The sequence below is a fragment of the Odocoileus virginianus genome, chromosome 4 (assembly GCF_023699985.2).
Source record: "Odocoileus virginianus isolate 20LAN1187 ecotype Illinois chromosome 4, Ovbor_1.2, whole genome shotgun sequence".
In the NCBI taxonomy this organism is placed as follows: Eukaryota; Metazoa; Chordata; class Mammalia; order Artiodactyla; family Cervidae; genus Odocoileus; species Odocoileus virginianus.
Genome location: NC_069677.1, coordinates 2,388,360 through 2,400,616, shown reverse-complemented (window position 1 = coordinate 2,400,616; position 12,257 = coordinate 2,388,360). Strand labels below are relative to the sequence as shown.

At 34.0% G+C, this 12,257-nt stretch overlaps 1 protein-coding gene across 18 annotated transcripts in view; it reads left to right on the top strand.

The window, feature by feature from the left end:
* The window catches only part of ZBTB20 (zinc finger and BTB domain containing 20), a 1,026,540-nt gene that overhangs the window by 321,318 nt on the left and 692,965 nt on the right, over positions 1-12,257 (top strand). For 2 of the 18 annotated variants that reach the window (XM_070465984.1, XM_070465988.1), the window contains exon 2: positions 255-310. The exons of the other annotated variants lie outside the window; for them this stretch is intronic. The gene's annotated coding sequence lies outside the window, so the exon portion shown is untranslated. The remainder of the gene's footprint in view (positions 1-254; positions 311-12,257) is intronic. 18 annotated transcript variants of the gene reach the window in all.

Sequence of the window (12,257 nt, the reverse complement as noted above, 5' to 3'; positions counted from 1 at the left end):
GACAGAGTTCACAGAAAGAGGATAGCTCCTCAGATAGCTCCTTTTGAAAGAGATGCATTGGGGCTTTTATGGTGCTTTACCTTTATAAGTGTAGTTAACTCTGTTTTTTCCCATACTAATAATGTAGTTTGAAATAATACAGTAAAGACCAAAATAAACTAACAAGCGTATTATTGAGAATGATTTGCCTTTGGTCTTGTATATAATATTTAACTTTAGCATACATTCACCATTTTACTTCTTGTTTTTCATAGGTTAAGAAAGCTATTCCTAGCATCCATATTATGAAACAGAAAGGATCTGACACAAAGTATGTAATGTCATACTTTATTGTGTATAATAGATAATTTTCATAGGGCAGGATTAGATAAAATTTAACTTATATTCTAATGAATAGCTGAACAACAATGAACAATAAGAATGAATAAAATCTATATCAGACCTATGAAATAAAATCATACTTGGTTAATTACTAAATTAATTTGCAAAAAATAATTACTATTGTTTAAGTACCAAATAGTGAAAATAGGAGGCAATGATGTGCAAAGGAGAAAAAGAAAGCCAAACTGGGGTTAAAATTGTCATGTCTCAATTAAATGTTGAAGTGTCAGTAATGGTTGATTGACCCTGTAATCAGACTTCCGGTGTTTGTAGTTTTTTTTTCTTAGACTGTTCTGTATTTTACAGTTCTTTTGCAATGAATATGTGTTAATTTTGTAGTCAAAAAAAGATTAATATAAAATGTTTCATGCATCACTCACTTGCAAATCATTTATTGAGAGTTGACTGTATAAAATTTCTCAGGGAGAGTGGACACCACCAGCTAAATTTAGGCAAAGTATTCCATTATTCTGGAGAAGGAAATGGCAACCCACTCCAGTATTCTTGCCTGGAGAACCCCAGGGACAGAGGAGCCTGATGGGCTACCGTCTATGGGGTCGCACAGGATCGGACACGACTGAAGTGACTTGGCATTCCATTATACAAATAACCCATTGTCTCTAAACTTATTTAAGATTTTTAAAAATTTCTTTTTCCATTGCTTGAAAATTCCACAATGGAGATAATTTAATCAATGAGATCATAATAATATGAATAGTATTATGCTCTGTACTCCCTTCTCAACTCTATTTCGGAAGAAAAGCCTTTAGTATGTTGAGAATATGATCTGATATAAGGTATGTTTTCCTACAAAGAAAGACGGTAGGAGCATCCTTTTCTCCTATTCTATAACTAACATTCTGTTTTTTAAAAACTGCTTAGTCCAAGTCATGAAGACTCAAACTCAAGTGGTAAGCAGATTTACCCAAGCATTCATGTAACATGTAACAACTAGGAAACTGACTAAGTATCAATGCAATCAATTATATTTTGTTAGAAATATTATAGAGGGCTTCTGTTACATGCTAAAAACATGTTATAGAGGGCTTCTGTTACTTGTGCAGAGGTTAAGAACAACTTCAGAAAGGTTCCACCTTTGTGTAATTATTAAAGGAAACCCTCTTCCAGGTGATGTAGCTTGGCCAGGGAATATAGCTTATAAAGTAGAACACACTGCTATACTAGGTGCCCTTGTACAGGGTACAATCTGCACAGTCAGTCATAACTGCCCTATTTTATATGCTTTATTAGTGAGTTGAAAATAGCTACTATTGCTCCATAGGTTCCAAGTTATTCTATTCTTACATAGAAAGCCAAGAATCACCTTCAAATGAATTAGTAAAAGATGCTTATCTAAGCTATAATTTAGTCTTGAACCCTCATGATACAAATCTATTACTTTCCTTCAGACATCTAATTTGAATAGCACTGAGGGTAGAAGAAAATGAAATAAAGTAACTATAAAGGTATAAATAAGTCTATCAAGTCCAGTTCCTAGAAAAACTAGGTTTGATTCTTGTATGTTTTGAAAAAGTATATTGCTTTTATTAAGACTAGAAATAAATATCTTCCTATGATACCCATCAGCGTATAAAGTGATCACTGTGTTTTATCAAAAATAGCATGACCAATATTCATTTTCATGAGAAACAAATAATATTTTATAGTTGCACTTCAGTTGTGGCCGTCCATTATAGATTGATAACATTTCAGTAACGTGCAGTTTGGTATTTTCAATCCCATAAAATACAGACCAGGTAGAATACACTTCATTCTGGTATAACTCAGTGTAGGATTTTAGAATTTATCTAGATACTGAGCTCCAGTGAAAGGACTATATAACTTTTAATTTCCTTTATATACTATTTCTCTAAGTTAGGCCTTAGATTGGTATTGGATGACTGTGAATTCTAGATGGTATTACTAGGAAACACTTAGAATCCAGATATTCTTTGTTAATTAAAGGCAGAAATAGTAATCAGGTTAGAAGATGTATTAAAATTCTTCTATAGAGATTGAAAAGCCTAATAAAAACACACAGCTAAAAAGTATCTACCCGCTTTACCTGAGAGATTAGCTAGAGAAGTATTATTTCATAGATCCAAAAAAATCTCTCTAAACATTTATTTTGATTTTTCTCTAATCTACATAATAGAAATATGGAGGTTCCAAGTTTCTTCTTTGTTGTACCCTGTGTATTGCCTAACTGAGACATGCTACAAGTTGATGGAATTTCATCAAATACTCCATCATCAGACTTATTCATGTCCTTAAGCAATTTATATAATGTTGGCATGTTTTGTTTCATGGATTAGACTCTTTGTATTCCGTATAGAAATAGTAACATTTACTGTTACACATCCCTGGGTCAAAAATGAATTATTATGACATTTTAATTAGATGAAGTTTGGTGGACCCTTTGATTTCTTCAACACTTTGTAAATTGTGAAGCATAATGTTGATTCAAAAAAATCAGTAAGATATTTGAAGTTAATGCATCATATATTCTGAATTTCTACTGCACAAATTTTTGCTGATTTTCACATACCTTGCAGTCTCTTTGAAGGAAAAAAACAGTTTTGAAAATTCCTAGAAGCAGATACTACATGTTTATCTCATTTTATGTGATAGGAGTGATTTTGTAAATCTATTCATAATTTAAATGCTCTAGGAGACTTCTCTCAAGGGAATTTTTTGTGGATCATCACGTAAAGCAAAAATCACTTTTAAAGTGCGTATTACTCCCATTTCTATATGGGAATTTTCTGTTTTATAGGAGTTATTTAAGCTCCCAGAGGAATATATCACCTTAGTATGTTCCTGGGTGGATATAAACTGAGACAGAAAACCATGAAAGAATAACTTGAATACTAACCTGATCTAAGTATTTGAACCTCTTTAATGAGACCTCTGAGCTACTATTTTATAAAAGATTAAGTCTAGATAAAATGTTCTCCACAACCACTTAGAATGGATTTATTTCAGCTCATTCAAGCTCTAAATTTCCTAGCAGTTCTTTATAAATCATGTAATTCTACCTATTCTCATTGAGTGACTCCTCTTAGCTCTGTAAAGCAAGGCAAAATTATTTATCTCCAATGGCTGAAGTTTAGTACCCTTATCCTGATCCTCCATCAACCTCCCAATTCTCATGAAGTGAAGTGGAGTGAGTCTCTCAGTCACGACTGACTCTTTGCGACTCCATAGACTATACAGTCCATGGTATTCTCCAGGCCAGAATACTGGAGTGGGTAGCCTTTCCCTTCTCCATGGGATCTTCCCAACCCAGAGATTGAACCCAGGCCTCCCACATTGCAGGCGGATTCTTTACCAGTTGAGCCACAAGGGAAGCCCATGGCCCAACCAATTAAGGATTTTCAGAATTGACAGACATTCTTGTCTCCCAAAATATTTGTACTTTCTAATGCTGTAGGCAGACAGGCAGTTGAGGATATTCTGTACACATCTAACCATCACGGAAACTTTCATTCAATAGCAGTTGGACCTCCTCACCCACCCATACCCATATCCCTGCAGTTGGGCCTCTGATTCTTGCATTAAAAGGCAAATAATTTTGCTGAAGGAATATTGTAAATTGTTTAGGATCACTATGCAGAAGGAGACTATAATTTTTATTACCTAAATTGGATGTTTTTGAGAGCAAAAGGAGCTACATTAATGATTATTGTGATACAACCAGTGTAAGTGGGGTCTGGTGTTTCAGTTGGGCCTACCTCCACTCTTCACCCCTCCCCAAACTTGACTAGCACAATAGTTCAGCCAGGGCCAGCCATGAAAACCACAGCTCCACTGCTGGCTTGGTGGAATAGAACGTGAAAAACCACATGCCCCTGGGTAATGTCAAAATAGTAGCAATCTCAGTGGCAAACCAAAAGGAAGTGTAAACCTCATAGCTAGACTGAGATTGCAATTCAAGTTGGGGTAGGCAGTAGACTGGCATGCTGCTGCTGCTAAGTCACGTCAGTCGTGTCCAACTCTGTGTGACCCCATAGATGGCAGCCCATCAGGCTCCCCCATCCCTGGGATTCTCCAGGCAAGAACACTGGAGTGGGTTGCCATTTCCTTCTCCAATGCATGAAAGTGAAAAGCGAAAGTGAAGTCGCTCAGTCATGTCTGACTCTTCACAACCCCATGGACTGCAGCCTACCAGGCTCCTCTGTCCATGGAATTTTCCAGGCAAGAGTACTAGAGTGGGTTGCCATTGCCTTCTCCATAGACTGACATATTAACCAGAAATTTAATAAGAAGGATTGGATGAGAAGACTACCATATGGCTCCTTGATAAAGCTAACATATTTTTGGTGGTTTGAAAGTCTTCATGCATATTTCGGGAAAGATCAGAGAAGGTCCAAGATATTCACATATCCTAGACTGTAGAAGAGATAAGAGGGAGTCTAGTGGAATATAAAAACCAAGGAAGACTTGTAAACTGACTGAACTTTGAATGAATTCTCCAACCCATATACATATTTATCAGCAAAGTATGTTATTTTATTGGCCTAAGTTGTTTGAATACAACTCTGACCAGCCATTGGATGCAAACTGCAAATTATGCTGATACTGGGGCAAGTCTTAGTTAAGAAATGAAAATGGAAATTATAAAACCTGACCAGAGATTTCAGTAGCTACATAGTATGAGAGAGACAGATACCACAGAACTAGATAGGTAAGTCACTAAAAAGCAAATAAATAGCAATAGCAGCAACAACACTGAGGGAAAAATTAGAAGTCATAGTTACTACAATGTATTATATAAAATGTCAATTTGCAAGAAAAAAAATTTGAGACATGTAAGAAAACAAGATTTTAACCCACACCCAGTTTAAAAATCAGTCAATAGAAAGTATCTCTAGGTTAGGGGAAGAGCAGAAGTTGAATTCAGCAAAAAAAGACTTGAAAGTAGCTATTACAAATATGCTTAAATAAGTGAGGAAATCATGTTAAACAATTAAATACAGTATTACTACAATTACTAGTCATATAAAGTATATTAATATAAAGCTATAAATTATTTTTAAAAGAAACAAAAATCTGAAGTTAAAAAGAACATTAATTAAAATTAAAAAATGTACTAGAGGGACTCAAAAGCAGATTTGAGATTGCAGAAGAAAAAAAAAAATCAGTGAGCTTGAAGTTGATCAGTAGAAATTACCAGATTTTAAGAACAGAAAAAAATGACGAAGAAAAATAAATAGAGCTTCAGAGATCTGTGAGAAACCATCAAGCATGTGCGATGGGAGAGAATGAGGGCAGAAGAGAAAAGGAAGAAAAAGAATATTCAAAGTAACAGTGGCCAAAAACTTGCCAAATATTATGAATAATATTAATCTACATGCTTAAGAAGCTCAAGAAAATTCGAAACATCATAAACATGAAAACCTATACATAGTCACTTCACAATCAAACTTAGAAAGCCAAAGAGAAAGAGAGTTCTTGAAAGCAGCAAGAGAAAAAAAGACTGATTTAATACAGGGAACACCACTATTATTAACAGTTGATTTCCCATCAAAAACATTTAAAGTCAGAAGGCAGATAGGTAATATATTCAAAGTGTTAAAGGAAATAAAGATTTTTAAAATGATGATCAAGAATTTCATATCCAGAAAAACTGTTCAAAATGAAGGTAAAATAAAGATATTAAAATATAAATAAAGAGAATTCACTGCTACCAGATGTGCCTTATAAGAAATACTGAAGGAAATTCTTCAGGCTAAAAAGAAATGACAGCAAACAGTATTTAAAATATACCCAAAGAAATAAAAAACACTGATAATGTAATTATTTAGGTAAACATAAATATGGTATAAGTATATTAAAAACTCAAAGAAGAAGGAAATAATAAATATCAGAGCATAAATCAATGAAATATATAACAAGAAAATAATAGAGAAACTCAGTGCAACCAAAAGTTGCTTATTAGAATAGAGCAACAAAATTGACAGATTTTTAGCTTGACTGACCAAGAAAAATGGACAGGATGTACAGATTACCAGAATCAGAAACAAAAGAGGAGACATTGTCAACCCCAAAGAAATTTAAAAAATTAAAAGGTAATACTATGAAAAAACATATTCCAAGAAATAAGGCAACTTAGAAAAAATGGTATCACTTCTAGAAACACATAAATTACCAAAACTGATTCAAAAGGAAATAGAAAATCTAAATGAACCTATAACAATAAAAAGATGGAATTATTAATTAAGTGATCCTACTAAGAAAAGTCTGGATGCAAATGACTTCACTGTATCCTATCCAATATTTAAAGTAGAAATAACACCAATTTTTCACAAATTTTTCCAAAAATGGAGAGAGCAGGGACACTTTTCAATTCATTCTATTTCAGTAGTATTACCCTGAGACCAAATCCAGACAAACACATCATAAGAAAGTAAAGCAGTATTCCTCATAATTATAGAAACTAAAATCCTCTATAAAGTATTCACAAAGCAAATACAGCAATTTGTAGTATTATTATGTACTCTGACCATTTATCCTAGGAGTGTAATTGGTTTAATATCCAGTAATCAATTCATGTAATATAAAGGTCCATACAGTCAAAGCTTTGGTTTTTCCAGTAGTCATGTATGGATGTGAGAGTTGGACCATAAATAAATCCGAGCACCAAAGAACTGATGCTTTTGAACTGTGGTGTTAGAGAAGACTCTTCAGAGTCCCTTGGACAACAAGGAGATCAAACCAGTCAATTCTAAAAGGAAATGAGTCCTAAATATTCATTGGAAGGACTGATGCTGAGGCTGAAGCGCCAATACTTTGGTCACATGATGCAAAGAACTGACTCATTTGAAAAGACCCTGATGCTTGGAAAGATTGAAGGCAAGAGAAGAAGGGGACAACAGAAGATGAGATGGTTGGATGGACATGAGTTTGAGCAAGTTCCAGGAGTTGGTGAAAGACAGGGAAGCCTGGTGTGCTGCAGTCCATGGGGCCTCAAAGAGTCGGATAGGACTAAGAGACTAAACTGAACTAAACTGAACATGTTAGTAAGGGAGAGAACCACATAGCTATTGCACTAGATATACAAAAACATATGGGAAAATCCAATATCTATTTATGAAAGAAATTTCAACAATCTAAGAATAGAATACGTATACCTAAATAAGAAGCATCCAAGAAAAAAACCCTACAATTAATATCCTTAATGATGAAAAACTGAGTGGTTTAAGATAACAGAAAAAGGCAAGGCTGTCAGATCTCACCTCTTCTGTTAAAGACTGTACTAGCATATCTGTCCAGAAATACAAGAAAAATAAAGAAAAAGAGGAAATAAAGCAAAGAAAGAAAAAAAGAAACAGAAAATAAAGAAATCAAAAGTATCCAGATTGGAAAGTAAAAAGTAAAACTTTTATTTGCACAAAATGTTATAAGTATGTAGAAAACATTAAGAAATGCATGCACACACACACACAAACTAAAAAATGAGCATAACACGTTCACTGAGTACAAGAGCATTGTACACAAGTCAATTGTATTTCTGTATATAAGCATATTTCAGAATTATTAAGGGTTCAGTTCCAGACCACTTCAATTAAACAAGTCACACAAATCTTTTGATTTCAATAATTCATATAAAATTGTTTATACTATACTGTAGTTCTATTAAGTGTGCAATAGCATTATGTATGTACACACTTTCATTTAAAATACTTTGCTGCTAAAAATGCTATCATCTGAGACTTCACCTAGTTGGAGTCTTTTGCATCAGAAATCACTAATAACAAAGAGACCAGTGCTCCGGGCTGGTGCACTGGGAAGACCCAGAGGGATGGGATGGGGAGGGAGGCAGGAGGGGGATCGGGATGGGGAACACATGTAAATCCACGGCTGATTCATGTCAATGTATGGCAAAAACCACTACAATATTGTAAAGTAATTAGCCTCCAACTAATAAAAATTAAAAAAAAAAAGAGAGAGAGAGAAAAGCCTGAGCAGCGAAGACCCAATACAGCCAAAAATACATAAATAAAAAAAATTTTTTAATTGTCTTAATAAATAAAATAATGAAACACTGAAATATTGAAAGAATTACCAAAGTATGACACAGAGACATGGAATCAGCAAATGCTTTTGTAAAAAATGGTACCTATAGACTTGTTTGAAGCAGTTACCACAAACTTTCAATTTGTAAGAAATGCAGTATCTACAAAGTACAATAAAGCAAAGCACAATAAAGTGAGTTATGCCTGTACTAGCAACAAGCAATGAAATTAAGAAAACAATTCTATTCACAGGAATAGAAAAAGAATCAAAAAGAATAAATGCATTTTTATAAAAACTGACAACCTGATCCTAAAGTTCATATGAAAATGCAAAGGACTCAGAAAAATAAAAATAATTTTGAAAAGGAGAACAAAGTTAGATAACTTAAACTTCCAGGTTTTAAAAACTTTTTTATAAAAACTATAATGTGGAAGAACATACAGTACTGATACAGATGTCAGTAAATGTAATTGTAAGTAATTTTATTGTGTGAAATATAAATAAATATCCATGGAGCTAAGACTATACAAAAATTTTTTTAAAAATTAGATTTCTACCTCCCACCATACAAAAGATTAACTCAAAATAGATCATGGATCTAAATGCAAGAGCTAAAACTATAAGACTTCTATAAAGAAATGAGAAAATCTTCATGACCTTATGGTACACAGAGTTTTATATATGACCCTAAAAGCATGATACAAAAAAGAAGAAAGTTTAGTAATTTGGATCTCATCAAAATTAAAAACTCTTGCACTTCAAAGGACTCCACTAAAGTGAAAATACTGGGAGAAAATTTATGCTCTACAAATATATATCTAATAAAATATTTTTAAATTTCATAATACATAAAGAATTCTTCAATCATAAGAAAACAACCCAATGAAGAAATTGGACAAAATATTTGAATAGATAGTTCACCAAAAAAGATATAACAATGTCTAATAAGCACATTAAAAGATGTTCAATGTCATTAATCTTTAAGAAAACGTAAATTAAAACTGAAGTGAGATACTACTTTACACCAACTGTTGTGGCTATAGTAAAAAGACAGGCAGGGTAACAAATGCTGGTGAAGACAGAAAGAAACTGGAACCCTCATAGGTTGCTGGTCAGAATTTAAAATGGTACAGCCTCTTTAGAAAATAACTTGATATCTTAAAAGTTAAATAAACTTATTTTTCTGACCCAGCAATTCCACTTCTAGGAATCTCCCTGAGAAATGAAAACATGTCCACAGAGAGGCATATATATGCAAATGCACATAGCACCATTATTCATAATAGTAAAAAATTGGAAGAAATCCACATGTGCATCAACTGATGAATGGATTAACAAAATGTTATATATTCATACAATGGCATACTATTCATACATAAAATGGAATAGATTATTGTTATATGCTTTGTACCTGTGTGTTCAATCACTCAGTTTTATCTGACTCTTTGCAAGCCCATGGACTGCAGACTGCCAGGTTCCTCTATCCATGGAATTTTCTAGGCAAGAATACTGGAGTAAGTTGCCATTTCCTGTTTCAGGAGATCTTCTCGAACCAGGGATCGAACCTCCGTGCCGCCTTCATTGGCAGGCAGATTCTTCACCACTGTGCCACCTGGGAAGTCCCACTATATGCCACAGCATGTATCAATCTGAAAAACATTATGATAAGAGAAAAAAAAGCCAAATGCAAGAAACCACATATTGTGTGATTGCATTTATAAGAAATGGTCAGAAAATGTAAATATTTGGAGACAGAAAGCAGATTAGTTGTCTGGGACTGGGAATAATAGTGGGAATTGACTGCCTAAGAACATGAAGGATCTTTTTTGGAGTGACAAAAATGTTCTAACACTGAATTGTGGTGATGATAGCGGAACTCTAAATTTACTTAAAATCATTAAATTTTACACTTACAAGGATGAATTTTATTGCATAATCATACTTCAGTAAACTTGAAGAAATTATGCTTATTAAAACTAAGGAAAGCGATATCTGGCAGATACTCCTTTAACCAAATGACCAAGATTAACATCCCTAGTGATAAGTCATGTGGATATCAGAGACCCCGTGACATAATGTTAACAGAAGAGCACTTCATTCTTTTGCATTCTTCTCTAAAACTGTAACCCCAGTCTAATTATGAGGAGTGAAGTGAAAGTCGCTCAGTCGTATCTAACTCTGCGACCCCATGGACTGTGTAGTCCATGGAATTCTCCAGGCCAGAATACTGGAGTGGGTAGCCTTTCCCTTCTCCGGGGGATCTTCCCAACCCAGAGATTGAACCCAGGGTCTCTCCCACATTGTGGGAAAATTCTTTACCAGCTGAGCCACAAGGGAAGCCCAATTATGAGGAAACATAAGACAAATCCAAACTGAGGGCCATTTCACAAAATATCTGACCACTGTATCAAAACTATCAAGGTCCTGAAGAACAGGAAAAAACTGAGAAATTGTTACAGATCAGAGGAGATTTTAGAGAAGAGCATTTTGGCAACCCACTCCAATTATTCTTGCTTGGAGAATCTGAATGATGGGCTACAGTCCATAGGGTCGCAAAGAGTCAGACACAACTGAAGCGATTTAGCATGCAGAGGAGATTTAGGATAAAAGATAAGTAAATGCAGTGTGGTATCATGGATTAGATCCTTGAAAGAGACAAAATATATATTAGTAGAAGAGCTGGTGACATCTGAATAAAGTCTGTAGTTTAGGTAATAGTATTGTATCAATGTTAATTTCTTACCTTGGTTATGTAAAATGTTAAAGTTAAGAGAACATAGTGAAGGAAATATGAGAATTCTTTGAGCTACCTTTGCAACTTTTCCATATATGTGAAATTACTTCAAAATTAAAAGTTAAAATGTTTTAAAGAAATGGGAAATTTATAGGTTAAAGGGGAATTGTGATTCAAATGTAATGTGCAGATATTGTTCAGATCTTAATTCAAACTAGTCAGCTGTTAAAAAAGATAGTCAGTCATTTGACAGAATATTTGATAACATTAAATAATTACTATTATTTTTGATGTGGTATAATGGTGGTGTGATTTTTTTTAGCCATTATTTTTAAATAATGTATACTAACATATTAATGGATGGAATAATATGACATCTGGGATTGTCTTTAAAATGATCTGGTGGAAGAAAAAGTTGGTTAGAGCATAGATGAAGTAAACACTGACCTCGGGTGATAAATACATAGGAGTTCTTTTCTTTTGGGGAGAGGGCAGTTCTATTTTACTATACTCTCTACTCTTGCATATGTTTGAATTTTTTCACAATAAATTTTTAAGTGAAAAGGAAACAAAGACTAAGAGAAATAATCAAATATTATCATTTGGTCTCATGCTGACCACAGGCAAGTGTGGTCATAGAGAGGTGAGTGAGCTCGCTAAAACAATCTGATCAGGTGCTGAAGAATTGGGAGAGCATTAAGAGAACTGCCTGTATGAGCATAGACTTCCTAAATTGGAGAGGTTTGTAGCTCTTTCCTTGAAGTTCTGTGACCTAGTGAAATATAAAACCCCTACCTATGTGAGGATTTTAAAAAGTAGAGTGTAGTCAGAAGCAGTCCTTTTTTCTTAGTCATTACTAAGATCTATAGTTCTTCACCCCTCTTAAGTTTATTATTGTCTGGGGCTTTGTTTTTTGGCCTTGTGACTTACGATGGGTTACTGTAATATAATGCATTTGCTCCTTCTCTGGAAAGACATTCAGAATCTTTAACTAGTGCAGAATGTACAACTTTCTTTGCTAAAGGGTCTCTGCCAAGAGAAGCATTCTTACGGGCTTTGTAATTTGCATTGATTACTGAGTTGTTTACCAGTGCATCACTGGGTGTTGACTGTATTCTATAAA